We start from the raw sequence: 18171 nt of genomic DNA on the forward strand, positions 1-18171 counted from the left end.
AAAAGTTTCTAAGGGGTCCTGTGACAAATTCCTTTTTCAACTCCTCCCTTCCTTCCATATGTTTATATGTATATATGTATATACATATTATGCAATACATATTATACTATATATCTATGTTACACACGTGTTTCTGAGCATACATATGTACATATATGTGTGTTGATATGCATATGCTGAATTCCATTTCGGTCCCTTAATCTGGATTCTTTCATTTGATGGCATGAAAGCAAACAGTTTAAACCTTTTTTTTTTCTTTACAGACCTCCTTAGAGGGGAAAATAATTTCCTACTGAAGGAAATAATAGGTTAGAAATGCAAATCGATAAAAAGGATTATCTGAGTCTATATTTTAAGATGGGACTTACACTAGCTTCCACTAACCTCCTCTTCTGGTGCTGCATGGAGGTGAGGAAATGTCCTTGGATTCTTGAAGCATGTCAGTGATACACAAATTCTATCTGGTCCCACCACGCTGGGAAAAAATGAAGCATGGATTCAAAAGTGGATTATGTATTTGTTAACAGAGGGCCAGCCACCAGGTCATAACTTATGGAGACTGTCTAAAAAAAATCATATCAATCCCTCAATGAAGGAGTTCCCTTCATACCCATTCATTAAAATATGAGTCCTTTGAATTACTTAAAACTGAATTAAACTACAAACTGAAAAAAGGTCATTGTTTCAGTCTGGTTAGAGGAGGTCTTTCCCCAAGGGGAAGAAGGGAGAGGGGTGAGAATCAGAATAAGTTAAAATGACTTATGAGTCTATTTAAGCCCTGACCCCACAGGAATTCTCCCAAGCTCCATGTTTATCCTAATTTGACCTACTCGTGAGTTTTGTAGTCAAAGTTGCTTAGGATCTGGTTACTCTAGTTTGGTGCATTTTTAAAGGCTTGAGAAACCATTGCATGTGTTTAAAACCTGAGACACCCTAACAGGTCTGGGACACTTAGAAAAAGCCTAAAAATTGTATATGGGCTAGTTGCCTTAGACTATTCAGTGTGAGACCTAGGAGGGAATGAGGTATCAGGCACACAAGCAATTCCAACATCCTTTGTGTACTAGGTAAAATTGTATGTATAACCTGGCTTTCAAGAAAGCCCGACTGCACTAAGACTTTTAGGATGCTCTGTGTATACACACACACACACACACGTATATATGTAGGTATATACACACAAATACATGTATATGTATTAGATAAGTCATAGATATATAAGCATATATGCATTTGATATAACAGGTATAATTATAGGTGCATAAACATATACACTTGATAGAACAGTTGTATATGTATGTATATACAGGTATTTTTTATTCTATTTCAATATTAGGTATATGTCTGACAAAATAATCAATAAAATTCTTGTTGACTGGATGAAGATTATATATATATGTATATATATATATGTGTGTGTATGTACATATATGTATATATATGTGTGTATATATATGTATATACACATATATACATATATGTACATATATATACATATACATATATATATATATATATATATATATATATATATGAAAACATCTCAATGTCTAATTAACATTATATTATTTAAAATGCTCAACTGGAAAACCATCATATTCTCTAAACCAAATTGATATTTCCTTTGGTTTAAATCCATGCTCTTAGTTCGTTCTTTATAAATACATTACCATAAGTCGCAGATTTTTTAAAAAATAACTTTGAAGGGAATTTAGAAGTCATTTTAGTGTACCCCCCCCCCATTTTACATCTAAGGAAGCTAAGGCACAGATCACTTAAATGTATTTCCCAAGGTACCCTCTCACACAGGTAATAGGTGGCAGGGCCATGATTTGATGTGTTTTATGTCCAGTTTAGCACTTTCTCCTCTATACCATTAATTGTATTTTCTCCTTACTAATAATAAATAAATAGTGATAACAGTAGACTTAAAAAGTCTAAATTTGGTGTACTGCACAGGACAGAGTACACTAAACAAATTAACATATTTGGGATATTACAAAGCCAATTTCTCATGCCCCACCTTATAGAAAATGTTAGTGTGGAACACCAGAAGCCTTATAGATTGAGACATTGTAGAAAAGCATATGGAGAATCTTGTTGCTTTGTTTCCATGGAGGAGAGAAAGAGTAATTGATTGGAAGCATACTAATAATAATGATTATTATAACTGTTATTATTATTTTCTTTCCTAAATTGGAAGACCTTTGGAATCACTGATTTCCTTTCTATTGTTTAACATTTTCTACTTAAATTTAGGAAGATGCCAATGAAACACACAATAGATCCAAATGAAATCAATGATCCTAAAAGGCCAACCTGTCTTTGCCATAGCTCCAATTAAAGCAGCGCAGTAAAAAGCAAAACTGACATTGATTTTCTTTTCTCTGTTAAAAAAATGGATTTTTCTTCCACCCTCTGTGAAAAGCAAAGGGAAGCATGTTATCCACAGGACCATTTTTCTTAGTCTGCACAAAGTGGGACCTAATGAACTCTCTCAGCTGTCTATAGGACAATGAGAAAATTTCCATGTCAATGAAATCGTTATGATTTTTTTGTGGGGTTTTCATTCAACTTTTTATTAGAAAAGTCTAAGAAGAAAGTTAAGGAAAAAACAAAGGAAAGGTAGGTGTTTCCAAGGATCATGAAACTCGAAGTACAATGAATTTATTCAGCTTTGGGTCTGGGAAGGGGGGAGAAGGGGAGACAGAAAAGATGCTTAAAGCCATAAGCAGGATAGAAAGTAGACCATGAATGTACCTCTGCCTATCTATATGTCACTTTAGAGTCTTGAAAGTTCATTGTTGTGCATTAGTCCACTAGAGTCTCATCTACCCCATTGAAGTAGGCAGGGCAAGCATTGTCATCCCTGTTTTGCAGCCAAGTGAAAAAAAAAACTTCACTGACTTATATGGTAGCACTGGGACCAGATGCCAAGCTTCTGACCCCTAGTCCTGTGTTCTTTCTATCAAACCACATCATCACCACATTAATGATTCATAGAGCTAAAAGAAAATCAGAAGAACCAAAAGAGGTTTGGGTTCATTTTATACAAGGCAAATCTTGAGTTAATTAATACTGGGTACTCTTGGTAAGGAGATTTCTTCCACCAAAGTAGATTTCAACCCATCTATGACTCAGCAAATAAATTCTAGTTAGTTGCCATTGGCATATTGAAATTATGTGACTTGCTCTGGGTCTGTCAGCTACTAAGGGTCAAAGGTGGGAACTCTGGCTTTCTTCAAAACAAGTCCAGCACTCTATCTACTCTATCTTAGCGTTCCCAAAGTGTGATCTGGGGTCCTCAAACTTTTCAAGGCATCTATAAGTGAAAATTATTTTCATAATAATACTGACATTTAAATTTCTAATATGGTAAATATTGATATATAATCCTCAATATATATACTGAGGGGATTGTAATTTTATGAGTGCAAAGGGGTCCTGAGACCAAAGTTTGAGATCTGCTACATAATTCCATGATGTATTTTACATGAGCATACAAACATTAAAATTTAGAAAATAAAAATTGTCATGCTTCAGGATGAACTATGTCTTTATTCTTCTCTAAGCTTCACTCCTGATTTTTTTCCTAGACTTTCTCTAAGTGGTCCCAGAAACCTCTTCATCCTGGAAGCTCACTTGAGTCCTGGAATTCACTCATTGGAAGTATATTCTACCTCTGTAGCTTCTCCTTCTGATTGGATGATTTCTCCTAGAACCTCCATCTTAAGGAGGTTGGCCCAGGCCAGCCATGGTTTTCTTTATTCCTCTCCAGGCTAGACTCTTGACTCTCTCAGACTTAGCCTATTATGCATCAGTGCATCATTTCCCCCTCCCATCTGCTCACTTTTTCAGCTTTTTTTCAGCTTTCTTTCATATGTTATCTTTCCCCATTAGAATGTAAGCTCCTTGAAGGCAGGCATTATCTACCTTTCTGCTTATGTTGTAGTGCTTAGCACGTGGCTACACATAGTAAATTTTTGTTGACTGTTTCCCCACACTGGTTATTTAAATCATAAATACTTCATGGCAGTGGCAGGAAAGGAATCATCAAAGATATTTTCTTACATGAATAAGATTTAAAGTTTATCAAATATACACATGCATACATGTATACAAATATAGTTATATATGTATATGTGTACATACACACATAAATATATAAATACACACACACACACACACACACACCACACACACACACGCACGCACATTATCTACCAGATGGAACTGGACCAGTGATTTCACTGATACAGGTAATTTCTTCTGTAACTTATAGTCTTAGCCCAGAATACTGAGATGTATTTGACTTGCCTAGACTAAAACAGCTGAGGCTTGTTTGTCTCAGAGGCTGAACTCAAATCTATGTCTTCCTAATCGACTCTTACTCTGCTCTATAGGAAATGACAGAATAAAAAGAAATTTAACTAACAACTGATAACTGAGGAGATCAGGAACCTGAAAAAGGTGAAAGCATGGTGTTTCAAGTAGTCAGTCAATCAATATCACTACCATTTTTCTCATAATTACATAGGACTTTACTAGTATATAACTCCTGACCTTTACAAATTTGCATTCCAAGAAGAAGCAGCATCATATTCAAGTCAGAGAACCTGGGGTCAGATCCTGGTGACATAGTAAACAGGACTCTTCTTGAAGTCAAGAAGACATGAGTCCAAATACTTAACCTCAGCCTCAGTTTCTTCATTTGTAAAAAATGGGGAGAATAATAACGTCTATCTCACAGAGTTGTTGTGAGACTTAACATAATATGTGTGAAGTGCTTCACAGACTTTAATGTGTTATGCAAATGTGATCTGTTGCTACTACTATTATTATTGTTATTACAGTTATCCCTTCCACATGGTGACTTTCCCCATTGAGGTTTCCATATATTGCAGGTTGACATAAAAAAAAATTAAATTTGAATTTTTTGGGGAGTTTTGTGAAAGCTACAGCCAACATGCAAAGGCCAGCAGATGACACAGAAAAAGTTTAGAAACTCAGAAATGCATAATATATATGTATATTATATATAGTATTGCATAATATCAATGTATTTTACCTTTTAATACCATAATAATTCATACTTCTCTGGTATGAAGGGAAGGCCAAGAACTTTTACACAGATTTTCCAGATCACAGGGACACCAAACCTCTTACCTTGGAGATGTGGAAGCAATAACTGTGTTTGTTAGTTCTGTGACCTTGAACAAGATAATTTTTTTGGGAAGTAGGTTTGGGAGCTACTTTCCTCAGCTGCAAAATGAGGAGGGGTTAGACTAGAGATGACCTGGAAGGCCCCTTCTAGATCTAAATCTATGATCTTAAGACATAGGACAAACAACCAATAGCTATCTTTTCATGGGTTTGCAATAACACATGTATTTTGTGTTAAATATATGTGTATGTGACCTTTTCTTCCCAGGGAGTGCTATCTATTAATATAGGGGGATGTTCAACTTTCATGCTTTTACATAATTTATAGAGATATTTGAAGTGAACTTGAATAAAGGAAAGGGGACAGTTTTTACGGTAGAAATGAAGGATTTACCAGGCTTAGCAAACAGTATGGGATGCCTATACTGATGTTTAAACTCATCTAGAGCTGTGCTAGCAAGAGTCTAATAGTCTACATAAGAAAACAATACTGGATAAGAAATGCTGCCAAGATTATGATGTGCACTTGGACGTGCAGCTCATTGAATTAGTCCATCAATATTATGTATCTTGGACAATGTTTTCTTGGTAAAATTATATGATTGTGAATCATGGAAGAGAAAAATTTAATCAGAAGAATTTATATTATAACAATAATTCAGTAACTCAAAGGACAGTAGAAAGATGCACGATGGTTATAAGTAGGTTTTGGCATGTTGCCAACAATAATTTATATTTAAGCAGGGGCATAGAGGCACTATTAAAGTAACATGCTTCACAATTAGAAAGAGATGGGCTGATCATGTGGTGAGATGGAGAAACAAAATATGGAGAGCCCAAACTGTGCATTAGCACATCCAAGATACTAAGAGAAGGAGATGAAGGCATCCTATCTGTTAGGTAAGTTCTTTGTGTATCTAAAGAGGCCTGAAAGTACACTAGGACTTTTGGGATATCCTGAGTATGGTGAAATATGGACAAGAATTGTTCAAGGCTTAAAGTTAGCATTATATTCCTCAGTAGAAAACTACCAACATTAATAAAAAATCACTGATCTTTTGGAGTAAGCATAATCCATGCCTTTTCTAGTCATTTATTTTTGTAAAACCTATACTCCTGTTTAAAAAAAATCATATAAAATGAGATTTTACTATAATGAATTTTGCTTTAGGGAATCTTTGGTTAAATAGCATTATCTACTTAATTCAATCAAAATGTGAAGGCCAAAACTATTAAAACACCCTCACCTGTTAAAATGCTATATTAGCATCACTACTTTCAAGTTCCTAAATCAAAATTCAATAAAATCTATAATAACCACTAGTTAATTTTCCATAAGTTGTTTATTATGATACTTGAGGGCTTTATTCATCATTTCCCTTCAAACCCAGGAAGCCTTCTGTGAGGAAATAAAGGTTCAAGGTAATATGCAATGGAAAGAGCCACCCAGAGAGGAGGTGGCTGCAGTTAGGTGCAACTTGCTGGCATCCTCTCTTACAGCTGGGATAAGAAAAGTAAGGGAGTGGAAGAGGATAGTAGTCTGAGAAACCTGTGCTTATTATGTAGTTGTCAGTTAGCTTCTCTCTCTTGTTGTAACCCTTGGTAGGGCCAACTGGTAGGACCAATCTTGTGTATTGATATATTGCTTTAAAGTAGAGATATAACTAAGGTAGAGTGATTTGGGTTTCATCCCAGGGAATCAACATTCAAGGGGGCATGCTTTCTTCCCAGAAGCATACACTTTTTCTGGGGTGTGTGTGTGTGTGTGTGTGTGTGTGTGTGTGTGTGTGTGTGTGTGTACTTCCTACTATCCTCATATCTCGTGCCTCTTGGCTCTCTGCCAGACGATGCATCCCAACTCCCTCAATAAGTCAAGCCTCAGGGTTCCAGTGCCACCTTTGTTCCAGGACCACTTCCCTCTCTGCTGGAGAATGAGCTACTCTCTTCTCTTGGCTTTACTGTACACATGACTGCACTATCTTGCACTTCTGCCCTTTCCTTCCTCCACTATGCTGTCCTCTCAGCCACTTTCCTGCCTCTTCCTCCCAGCTGTTTTAATCCTACATGAAATGGCCCCAAACTATTCCCCTTTCTGGGAAGCCATGGTGATGTCTATCTGTTCCTCCTATATGGAAAATCAGAGTACTCACAGTTTCTACTCTGAAGGTTCCTCTAAAGTTACTGAGGATCACAGGGTAATAGATTTAGAGTCAGAGAGGACCTTAGATTATCTAGTCCTAATCACATCTCTTTATTATATAGATGCAGGAAATGAGGCTCTGACTTGTCCATGGAGATTTAGCTATTTAATGCCAGAGTCAGTAACTGAACCCAGGTTTCTTTGCTCCAGGTCCAGTTTCTAAATATTAAGTTCCCTTAATTGTGGAAAATACTGCTAGTATACTATGTCTAAGATATATGCCTTTCCTGAGAACTGAGAGAGGCCCTCATGTCTTCTTGCACTAGCATAAGGACACACATGAACTTATAAGCTTAGCTAACTGGCATTTTGGAAAGCAGGAACAGGGAGAATGGACAAGATGAACTCTGAGTCAGTTTCAATAGGGAGAAGGGAGTATGTGGCATAGACAATAGCCAGGAGACATGCTAGGATACTAACAGAAGATGGTAGATATGGGTGATGGACTATACTGACATAGGCCTGGGTAGCACTGGGGCAGCATGGTAGGATAAGGAGGGCCTAAAGAACAGGGAATTTGGATTGGCTACTAGAATGTGTGTGCGTGTGCATATTTGTGTATGTGTGCATGTGTGTGTGTGGGTGTATTGAGGCAGAGTAGGTTGTTACCTAAGAGAGACCTGGGGAAAGGAAGAGGCCTTCCACCTACTTTAGAACTTTTCTTTCCTTAAATTATGGGTGAATTATTTCTATGCTTCTTGGTGGCTTCATGATTTTTAAAACAAGAATTTCTTTGTAGTTCCAGCCTTCCTTCAATCAGTCTCCAAAGGGCGCAGAGGATTGTCCCTTAATAAAAGTCCTTTTTATTGGATCAAACAGCTGATGATATTAAAGCCATCCCTTCCCAGAGTGCTTCCAGTAAACAGAAATCAATGTGTTCGTTCTACTTGGACAGCTCCTTTCATAACAGCTTTTTGAAACTGGCAATACAGGATCTCAAAAGTGGAAAACAAAAACAAATAAACAAACAAACAAAACAAAACAACAACAATGCAAGCCTGGAGATGGCTCAGGTATCACATCCAATGAATTTCAGCAGTCTATGTAGAAGAAGGAATGTTGATTCTTTCCATAATTCATTTAAACAAATGGGGAGCTGTCTAATCCAATGAAATGAGACAGTGAATTTATTGAGCTCTTTCTACTAACTGTCTAAGACCATGCTAAGTACTGTCGAACATTATCTCAGGATATAATTTTGTTTCCTATTCATTTATTCATCAGATTTTTATTGAGCACCGATGCTGAGTAAGGCCCTATTGGGACTCATAATAATGTAGGGTACTCCCCCACTCACAGCTTACAGTCTAGTTGGGGAGAACTTACTTAAGAGTCAGAAAGTCAGTCGGGAGCCATTAAGTGACTGCTTCGAAGAACTATAATTCACAAGTAAGAGTTAAATGGGAAGACAGAGGGCATTTGGGATAGAGGCAAGAATAAGCATAAAGATATAAATGTGAAAATGAGCATTGACATGTGGGGTTCAGGGATGTAACTGTCCTAATAAGAATAAAGAATTCTTGTTCATTTAAAATAGGAAATGATGCTGGCTAGGCAGGGTTGTGCCAGATTACAGGTGATCTTGAAAACCGAGCAGAGGATAACCAATTAGAAGGTCAGAGCAGACAAATGTCCAAAGAATGTTGGCAATACAGTCAGGTTATCTAACCCAAAAATGAAATGGACTTCTGAATTAGCATGCTAGGATTCAGGAATGAGAAAGGACCTTAGAGGTCATCTAATCCAACCAGCACTTGCCTTTACAGATAAGGAAGCTGAGGTTACAAGAGGCTTAGGGACTTGCCCAACCAAGTTCACAGAGGTAGCTAAGGGACAAAGTCAGGATCTGAACAGAGGTCCTGACTCCAAATTGAGTGATAGTAGTTTAAACAAAAGTAGGAAATACCTGAAACTTAAGAAGTGAATGTAATAATAACAACAATAGCAAACATTTATGTATCACCTATTATCTCACTGAATCCTCGCAGCAACCCTGGGAAGGAGGTATTATTATCATCCTCATTTTGCAGATAAGGAAACTGAAACAAAATGAGGTTAAGTGACTTGCCCAGGGTTATACAGATATTAAGTATTTGAGGCTGGATTCAAACTCAGGTCCTCCTGACTCCAGGCCTAGCACTCTGTCCACTGTGCTACTTAGCTGACCACTGTCAGAAGCACAGTGTACCCTTATGCCATACTAGATTATTAGATGAATGTAACACTGACTCCAAGTTATTTGGCTAAATGATCCTGGTCTGTAGGACTCCAGGATTTTTCTTTAGGTTCTTTCAGTTTAGAATGGTCTTACCTGGAAAATAAGAAAAGATGTGAGCCAAGGCCACATGTAGCCACAGAACTCCTCACTAGGTAGGACATTTTACTGGTGGTTATATTGCCTTGTCTTTTAAGTAATACATGGGGAGTTCTGTTCTGCTGATGCCAAGAACTTTCGGTGAAATGAGTTCCTTAAAAGAAGTTATGTCTGCTTCTCAAACCTAGTGTATACACATTACCAAGATAAGTTTGAAATTGAATCTCATTTAAGTAACCAAAATATCTTAGTTGATTCACATCCCATCATTGCTGTGAAATATTCAAGACACAAATAGCCATGCTTTATACATAATAGGCTTGAAAAAGCAGCATTTCTCTGATTTAAAAGTCCCTTCTAGAATCTAGCTGAACAGGACTTCCCTAACTGGAGGCCTGGTTGTTCAATCCCTCATTCTCTTAGCCCTAGAAGTATTGAGTTTCATATCATGTACTTTTTTTTTCCCTGAGAGCGGAATTAATTATTTCTGAGGTATGAAATGCAACAACTGGGGCAATGAACTTGTCAGAACACAGATTAACTGCTGCTGGCTTAGAATCCTTTTAATCTCCCTTCTTGATGGGGACTCAAGCAGGTTAACTGTTTTATGATTCAATGTAATATGTACATAACCCCTGAATAAGAGACTCCCATGGCACAAGAGATCTCTCTAGTACAGGCAAGTGTCTTACTGTTTTGAAATAAGTTGCTGCCTTTTGGAATCTGGAAGATCGGGGTTTGAAATAGGCCTCTGACCGTTAACTGTTTCATCATGGAAGAAAAAAACATTTAACCTCTCTGAATTAATTCACTCATTTGTGAGAGGGACATATATATACAATACACATATGCATAATGCACATGCATATATGCATACACATTTTTGTATACACATATGTGCATATATCTATACACACATATGTGTGTAGTGTACACATGTACATGTATATATACATACGCACAGATATGTCTATATACACATATGTTTATGTGTATATTTGTGTGTACATCTATATCTATAGATATTTTTTTAATCACAGACCTGTACAGTAGTACTTAACTGAGGCACAAAAAACACATTGTATACAAAGCAGTTTTCAAACCTTAATATGTTGCACAGCAGAAAGAGTGCTAGCTTCAGATCAGAGAACCTGGGTTCAGATCCCACCTCTGTCAACTCCCATTGTAAGGTTAGAGTTCCACCCTCCCCCCCCCCCAGTATTATCAGAGAATGGATCAGTCAATCAATATGCCCAGAATGTAAATATTAGATATTAGGAATTTTCCTATAACCCCACAACACATAGGTGAATGGGTCCTTAATGATACCAATATGTACATATCTAGGTATACTGCATATTGGTAGTAAAGGTATATCACACATGAGTAGAGTAAGTATATTAATATATACTCCATAGTATACTTATACTACACATGAGGAAGCTGGGCCTGGAAATCAGAAAGACCTGAATTTAAATCCAGCCTCAGAAACTTACTAGCTGTGTGACCCTGGGCAAATCACTTACCTCTTTGCCTCATTTCCTCAAAAGGTGCTGTAAGGATCAAATGCCATAAAATATGTAAGCACTTAGCACAGTGCCTGGTACATGGCCCATGCTATAAAAATGCTTATTCTCTTTCTTTCTCTGTGTGAGCTTGGATAAGTCACAACCTCTCTAGGTGTTTGTTTCCTCATCTGTAAAGTTAGTAAATTGGAGACAATGACTTGTAAAGTCCTTTCAAGCTATAATTCTATATTCCTATAATCCTAATCAATCCACAACCATTTATTATGCGCTTACTTGCTAATGTGCCAGGTACTGGTGCTTAGGCCCTGGGGGAGAAAAAAAAGACAAAACAAACAGACAAACAAGACCCAGTCCCGTATGTTTCAATGAACTTAAGTCCTATTGGGGAGAAAAAATGTGATATGTAAGTATACACAAAATTTGTAAAAGGGAATTTTTTAGAGGATGTTGGAGTATAGAAGTATTAGCAGCAGGAAGATCTGCTGTGTAAGAGGTGGTGATTTGAGTTGAGCTTTCCAAGAAAACTGGGAATCCTAAGAGGCAAGTGTGAAGAAGAAAGGCATTCCGAGATTGGGGGCACATTATGCAAAGGCACAGAGATGTGTGAAGAAGGGACAGCCAAGAAGGCCAATCTGGCTGGACAGGAAGGGGAGTGATATAAAATAAACTTGCCAGGTTAGGTTGGAGCCAGGCTGTGAAGAATTTTAATAACAAACAAAAGAGTCTGAATTTGATCCCAAAGTAATAGGGAGCCATTGGATTTTGATAAGTGGGAAGTGACCTGGTCAGATCTATGTTTTAGGGATGTCACTTTGACATAAAATATCATTATCATCATTATTCCCCACCTGGGGAAAATTGGGAAAATCTTTGCATGGTCCTGCATAATATATTGGCCAACTGTCTTACTATAAAAATATTGGTTACAATATTATGGAAGATGTTGCTGTTGTTTGTCCTTCTTTCAAAAGAAGAGGACCAATGACATCAGGAAGGTGATGTGTTGACTTGCAAGTGAATGGAATTTAAATGAGGCAGGGCTGTGCAAAGTCACCAGCCTCATTCTCTCCTCCCGAGCCATCTGGGTCCAGTGGCAAGATATAAATTAGACAAACTGAGACCAGGGAAAGACTTCAGTTTAAAAAGGCTGAGGTCTCCTACTACATCCAGGGCCATTACAGAAGAAAAATATTGAAAGACCAAGGAAAACAAAGTAGGATCCATGAAGGGACTATATACAGTTTCCAATAACCCTAAGTATTTATAAATCACCAGTTACACTGTCCCAAACATGAGGCATCCTCTGGCTGAGGTCTTTCTTTCATGAGTGCTGCTGTTCACTCCTTGCTGTTTCTGCTGTTGGTAGCTGCTCCCTGGGCAATCTCTAATCTTCCTCTACCTCTTCTCTCACCAGGTATTTTCAGGTATTATTTATCTGCCATCTGGCTTATCAGCTCTCAGCATTGATTGCTTTAGTAAGGTAAGGGAAACAAAAAGAGAACTCTGTCATTTGGAGCCATCTCCACTAACAAGACTTGGCAGGAAATCCTCAAGAGTCCTCCTTATCTAGGGGGTCTTTACTACTTCTTTCTCCCTGCAGATCTTGGCCACTAGACACAGTTTATATTCCCACTGAAGTTCCTTTCCAAACAGTCCTGAAGCCTTAGCCAGAAGCATAGTCTCCTCTCCTGCTCCAGTTTCAAGAGGTTGTTCAGCACCCATTCCAGATTCAGGACAAACTCAGCTCAGGATGGGTGTCCTACAGCCAAGGTCACATTCCCTTTTTCCCTACCTCCCATTCCACCTAGAAAACACTCCTTTCCACAATTCCCCAGTTTTAGCATATAGGTGGGATTACTCAAATTCCCTAAGGCTTTCAGCTAGTTCTGCTATTTATCTGCCCAGTAACACATGTAGGGGCTGTCTTTAGCAGGTCCCAAGGCACATATGACCTGGGGCATCTGCTCTTCTAAATCTTCTGGGGGGACAGGGAAAAAAATCCCAGACCAAATTGATTGTATATGCTCTAGTGAAATATAACCAGACAGTTTCATAGACTGAATTAGAAGCTTTCCCTTCTGAGCAATGCCTTTTGATTTTAAGACTGCTCAAAAGAACTGTCTGGTGATCTTTATCATTGATCAAACTTTTTTTTTAAAGCCTTGGCTATTGTTTTTTTTTTCCCTTGTTTTATTTGTTTTTCACATGAAACTGAAAATCTATTATGTACAATTTGCTATTCCATTTACATATATGACATATTTATATATATAAAGTTCACATATAATAAATGCCTTTTTTCTTCACCCCCTCCCTCCATGGCTATCATTAGACACAAATACATACATATACATATATACATACATACATACATACATACATACATATATCTACATCTATCTATCTATCTATAAAGATTTTTGCTCCAATTGGTTTACTATTTACTGAATTTTTCATCTTCTCTGGAACTGTTTGAAACCATTTTGGCCTTGTTTATTATCTATATTGGATATAAAATAGATATGATAAAAGATGAAGGACATTTTTGGAGGTGGGAGGCTTAATGGAGGAGGTGACATTTGAGCTGAGCTTTAAAAGAGGCTGAGGTGAGAGAAGGGAAGAATGCATACCAGGCATGTGGTACAGTGGGCAAAGGAGCAGAGGTGGGAAGTGGAGTGTCTTGCATGAAGAACAGACCAGTTTGTCTAGACCATCACATATATGAAAGGGAGTGATGTGTAATAAATACAGAAAGGTAGGTTGAAGTCAAACTGTGACAGACTTTCCCAGCCAAACAGAAGAGTTTGCATTTGATTTTAGAGGCAATGGGGAATCACTGGAACTTCCTGAGCAGGGGAGTGACATAGTTAATCTCATGCCATAGGAATACCACTCTACTGTGTGGAAAAATCTATTGAAGAAGGAAAGATACTGGAGGCAGGCTATTGCAATAATCCTGGGGAGAGGTGATGAGGGCCTGATCTAGGGTTATAGCCATGTGAGTGGAGAGAAAAAAAAGGATGAACCTGAGAGATGTTACAGAAATAGACCCAAGAAGAAATAATTGATTGGATGTAAGAAGAGTTATTATGAAGAAAGCAAAAGTGAAGAAGATTCTGGCTGGAAATGTGAGTGACTAGAAGGACAGAAACAGAGAAGTTGAGTGGGTTCTGGGGGGGAAAACCTAATGTCTTCTGTCTTTAGTATGTTGAGTTTGAGATACCAATGGGATGTCTATCCAGTTGGAAATGTCTAATAGATAATTGGTGATAGAGAACTGGAGCCAAGGGGAAGGAGTAAAATTGAATATATAGATCTGGGAGTCATCTGCAGAGAGAAGATAATTGAACCTATGAGAACTGAAAAGATCACTATGAGCTTTTAAAGAAAGGATCCTCAGAACAACCTGGGGAAAATATGTATTGCTGCTACTCATTGAGTTTTGTTTTTGTTTTGTTTTGTTTTGCCTAGACATGATTTAATCAATCAACCAATAAGCATTTATTAAATGCCTACTATATGCCAGGCACTGTGCTAAACACTGCGGGGGTAAAAGACAGTCCTTGAATGCAAGGAGTTTGCAATCTAATGGGGGAGACAACAAGCAAACAAAAATGTGCGCACACACACACACACACACACACACAGTGTGCTCTCATCAGAGAAGGTGCTGTGCTACATGAGCAAAGCAGAATTGAAGTAGCTCAAAAGAGATGTGAGATGCTCAAATTTAGAGAATCCACCCCAAAAGTACACATGGACTATTTGCAACTGACCTGTGGTAGAGCATTCCGAGCTCATATTTGTATGATCAGCCACAGTAGGACACACTGTAACTTGACTTTAGCATAATGATGTCATTTTGGTTCTCTTCAAGAATGAAGGACAACAACACACACACATATCTCAAGCTATACATAGTACAATTAGGAAATAATTAATTACTCTGTTTGGGAAACTACCAGTGTGGAAACTCATTCCTCTGATATGGACCAGCAACTCATCTGTTACTTAGCATCTTAGAGAATTTCTCGAGACAATAAAAAGTTAAGTGACTTGCTCACAGTTACACAACCAGTAAGTGTCAGAGGTAAGAACCCAGGTCTTCCTTACTCTAAGGCTAACTTCCTATCCATGATTCCATGATGACTTGTTTTTTCGGGTGAGGAGACAACTTCAGAGATGTTAAATTAATTGGCTATTGTCATATAATTGTCAGAGGCTGGGTTCAAATCCAATTCTTCCTGACTCCAAGTCCAGAACTCTGTTTTCTAAGCCATGCTGTCTCTCTGTACTTAAGCTATTGATCAATTATCTAGAACCTTGGCTAGCTTCATTTGATTCTGTCTGGTTTCAGAGTTTTGCCTTAAGCTACTCACTATTTTTTTTGATCCAAAAGATTTGGGGAAATTTTTTTAAAGACTTTAGTGAGTTTGACCAACTATATCAATAAATTATTAAACTATGGGGCAAATGGAGGACCACATGCAGCAAATATTTAGACTCCATTTAGTCAGTAATTAAATGAGAAACCAAATAATGCTTATTTAGTCAAGGTTTCAACTAATTATCAAAAGTCATTAGGCTATAGAAATTTGATTCATCCCACATAATTTGCAGAAGTTTGTATCCCATTACTTATCAAGAAAACTGAATTATAATTCAAATTTTGGCTCTAGTGCTACCAACTGTGATTATTTTTCTAGCAATTTACTGAGTTTTAGTATCTCAGGAGTGGAAGCAATCTCACTGGTCATCTAGTTTGACTTTACTTGAATGCTAATGACACCCCGCCCCCAACCCCAGCATTACTGAGACAGGTGATCATCAAACCTGTTAGGTAAAGACCTTCAGACAAAATATTCTACTTTTAGATAGCTTTGGATGCCAGAGAGTTCCCTCCACACATACACCACCATGCCCCCCTTCCCCCATACAGAGAGACTGGTAGAGTGACTATAAAGAGATCATACTGTGATTTGTTGCTAGAGGGAAATAACATAAAGATCATCAGCTTTTCAAACTAGCCAAGCTCTTTTGATTTTCAATCAACATGTCTTCATGATGCAGGGTGGTAGCTAAGTTTCTTCACCAGTTTTATTTGTCTTTTTCTCTTTGAGGAAGTAGAGCCCTGGGAATGCTTGTCCCCAGCAAGGAGAATATTGTAAGTACTAGGAACTAAAATGGATTCCTGAGCATGAATCATGTGAGAATTGATGTTAGCGAGTCAGAGGAAACGGAAGAAGAGAAGGGAGTTCAAAGAGCAGAGGCAATCAAAGAATAGAGCTTGAGCATCTATTACCTTTTATGGTAGAGCATATATTATCTTTTATAGTACATCTTGACTGAGAGGAAGAGGTTCCTAACCATTGTCTGAAAGAATTGTGGCATCTCTGCCTTGGTGGGGAAGCTTACTAACTATGGCCCTATGTTCCCACCAGTGGGGTGGTGGACGGAGTAAAATATGGTCTTAGTTATAGCATCTCAGTTGAAGACTAGCTGCAGTGCAGTGAGAGGCTGAAAAACCTGGTTGGGACTTTGTAGCCCTCTCCTCTAGGATTTCCCAGGATAGATAGTGAATACAGTATTAGCTGACCCTGACTAACTCTTCAAATATTGAAGAAATCTCTCATACTTCCCCTGTCTTCTTTTCTGTAGGTTAAACATCTACAATTCCTTCAACTGACTTATATGGTTTGCACTCAAGATCTTTTACCTTTACCAGAAAAGTTTCACTTTTCTGAATGTCTCCAGTTTATTAATGTATTTTCTAAAATGTGCCCATAAATGAACACAGTATTTCAGATGTGGTTGAATCAGGGCACAGTATAGGAGAATTATTAACTACTCATTGTGGAAAGTGAATCCTCTTTTAATGCAATTTTCTTAGTTTTCTCAGCTGCCATATCACATTGTTGACTTCTATCAAATTTGTAGTCCACTCAAGCTGTCAAAGCTTTTTGAGAAGATATGCTGTCTCACCATGCCTCTCCCAGCTTATACTTATAAAGTTGATGTTTAAAGGCAAGTTATAAGATTTTACCCTTATTTCTGTTCAACTCCATAATCAAAAGGGACATTTGCCTTTCTCTGATTCTGTGATACCAATCACATTCTCTGCAGTCTTTTAAAGGTCACTGACAGTGAGGCAGCAATCACATCTCCCGGTTTTTACATAGGTTATCTGGGCCAGGTTAAGGAAGTAATCATAGGAAATTAGACATTCTCTAAGAAGACTTCCAATTTTTTATATCAACTTCCTATTAACCCCATTAGTTCTATCCTTTCTAATCCAAATATTTGTCCCTTGGCAGACAACAGAAGCAAAATGAGAATTGAGTAGCTCTTTTTCTCTTTTCAGTTATCATCATGTCATACAACCCAAGCAGCTGCACCATTCCTTCTTTGATTACCTTCCTTTCCCTAATGTAACTTTAAATATAAGATCCATCTTTTTAGTTAAATTTACCTTTCCCTTCTAGCTTCAGATAATTCTGGATTTTAGTACTCCTGGTGTTACTTTTAAGAGAATAGGATTATACTCTTGTATCCATCCTGTTAACTGCCTTTGCTATCATCTTCTACATTTGTCTTTTTAAAACTGAAGTTGGTTGTTGAATTCAATAGTGAGTTCTCTTGGCTGGTAAGTTCCATAATGGACTAGTCAAGAGCACTCTCAGGAAAAGGTGACTTATTGTAATAGAAGTTCCTCTTAAGTAGACATCCTAAAACCACAAAAAGGGGAATGAGTGGTAAGAGCAGAAATATTTAAAGAGATTCTTCCTTGAAATAAAGATAATAGCCTCCAATATCCATTCCTTTAAGAAAACATATTGAAAGAAAGAAAAGAATCAGAAAAAGGATAAAGCCATTATGTATAGATGGAATTACAATAATGGATGATAGGAAAAGAGCAAAGCTGTTCAATTCTCACCTTGCTGCTGTTCTCTTTGACAAGGATAATG

The sequence above is a fragment of the Phascolarctos cinereus genome, unplaced genomic scaffold, assembly GCF_003287225.1.
Source record: "Phascolarctos cinereus isolate Bilbo 61053 unplaced genomic scaffold, phaCin_HiC Scaffold_2;HRSCAF=192, whole genome shotgun sequence".
Classification (NCBI taxonomy): Eukaryota; Metazoa; Chordata; class Mammalia; order Diprotodontia; family Phascolarctidae; genus Phascolarctos; species Phascolarctos cinereus.